The 2,133-nt window shown below is 33.9% G+C and overlaps 1 long non-coding RNA gene across 2 annotated transcripts; it reads left to right on the forward strand.

Annotated features, from left to right (window-relative positions):
* The first annotated feature begins 459 nt into the window (after positions 1–459).
* LOC147492670 (uncharacterized) lies at positions 460–1,314 on the forward strand. 2 transcript variants are annotated; one of them, XR_015199835.1, is made up of 4 exons: positions 475–581; positions 650–733; positions 812–1,078; positions 1,173–1,314. It is a non-coding gene; the product is annotated as an uncharacterized LOC147492670 (long non-coding RNA). The 2 variants fall into 2 exon arrangements; XR_015199834.1 differs by having other exon boundaries at positions 460–733.
* The last annotated feature ends 819 nt before the right edge of the window (positions 1,315–2,133 follow it).

Here is a 2,133-nt window from a genome sequence, read left to right on the forward strand (position 1 = left end):
CCATCTGAAAAAATCTCTTCAAACAGCAATACGAGTGTCAATATTGATCATACGATACACTCATCTGGCAAACATCAATCTGGTAGATTAGTTAAAAATGCTTCAGCAAGTAAGTTACTACCGTGAATGTTTCTTTTATTTTTTTTTATTGGTAACATGTCATCTATTTGCGCATCCTTCATCGTTGCATCTAGTGTTTGTGCAACAATAGTTTGACCCAACCATTTTATGCATTCCGACCTTCTAACTACAAATTTTATTTTTCTGACTAATAGTTGAAAAAAATTGGGAAGGCAGCCCAACCCCCATCAAAGCCCAAAGCAGATCATGGTAACAAAGCAAATAAGAAAACACAAGAAGGTCAAACACCATTTTCGAGGCCAACATCTGGTCTAGGACAGGCAAGTTGCATTTTACCGATGATATATATAATTTTAATAATGTTGCGTGGTTCTAAGATTATATTTCAATTGTAGGGCCTAGAGTGTAATTTGGCTCAATCTGATCGTGTGAACAAGACAAATAAGAATAAAACACGGGGTCAACCACCATTTCAGGGTCTAACATCTGGTCTAGGAGAGGTAAGTAGTATTTTACACGTTATATATATAATTTTAAAATGGTTCTAAGATTTATACTTCAATTGTAGGGCCTAGAGTGTAATTTGGCTCAATTTGATAATGTGAACAAGGCAAATAAGAAAACACGGGGTCAAACATTTGGTCTAGGGGAGGTAAATTGTAGTTTATACGTAATATGTTATTAAAATATAATGCCGTGTGCTTATTATGATACTTAGACATTTATATAGGAAAAAGAATGTTATTTGGCTGCGGTTGGCCGATCAAATATTGTTGCTGAAGGCTTGGTATACGAGGGAAATAAACGAAAAGAAATTCACGGTTACCCTTTGGGACTCGATAATGTTCGTGTTGCGGTTGTATCGCTTGTTTCTGAAGAAGCTGGCCGTCTTGCTCTTCCTATACAAGTGAATGAGGAGCTTAGATATGTCGCAGATGCTCTTGGCGCACAAGTTCCTTGGCCAAAGGACCATGTCTATTATAAAGACGACATTGAGGTAAATAACAAGATTCTTTTATATGAAGTTATATGATAGATTTCTGAATTTGGCTTCTCTTTTAATAATTGGTTGTTCTGAATTTTTAATTTAGGGAAGTAAAAATCAAACTAGTGATGGTCATAATCAAGGTGCAATAGATTCGTTTGTGGGATTCCTCAATATGGAGCTTCCAGGGGACCAAGGTTCGATACATTTTCCAGTAGGAGGAGAATTGTTTGGAGATAATATGGGTAGTTTCATTATGGAGAAAAGTTTATATAATGGATGTATGTAACATGGGTTGGTTAGATGCTTTGCTATTTTGGTGGTATACATGAGGTTAGAATATCTACAAAATTTCATTGTTGGTGTTATCGTAAATCTTAGATATTCATCTTTAGTTTTAGTAATTATGATTGTTTTATTTTTTTTTCTCTAGGATTCTTTATGACGAATTTGTGAGTTGTCGTGATGTCGTCGGATTTGTAAACCCTTTATCTTTCACAAGAGCTAATGGGAATGAGAAAACTCAAATTATCGTGGAGAGCTTGCAGAATACAAGTGGTAAAAGAGTTGTTCTTATCCCTTATAATCAGGGGTAAGGATATTGTCTTATATTTTTAATACTATCCATGTTTTATCATTTTCATTGAAATGTATATTGTAGTTTTAATGTCTAATTTTTCTTTTTAACCACACATGCCTCTGATCTTTTTGTAGTGGACATTGGGTTTTGATTGCCATTAATTTATCGCGGATGACTTTTAATTGGTTGGATTCGATGCATAATCTGCCCTCTAATGATATGGATATCTATTTTAACAGGTTTGTCATGAGTGTGTATGTATATGAAATAATTAGATCATTACGTGCTTATCTTTTACTTGCTAATTAGGTTTTACATTGATCTTATTTTGAAGTGCGGTCATGAAAATAGAAAGACTTGAAGGGAAAGGAAGTAAAGGTCCAGTGAAGTGGGAGAATATTATGGTAATAAACAAATTAAATTCTTATACATACATACTGTGTATTTGGAAAAATATATACTTATGAATATTTTCCATGTTTGTACT

The sequence above is a fragment of the Coptis chinensis genome, chromosome 6, assembly GCF_015680905.1.
Source record: "Coptis chinensis isolate HL-2020 chromosome 6, ASM1568090v1, whole genome shotgun sequence".
NCBI classification, from domain to species: Eukaryota; Viridiplantae; Streptophyta; class Magnoliopsida; order Ranunculales; family Ranunculaceae; genus Coptis; species Coptis chinensis.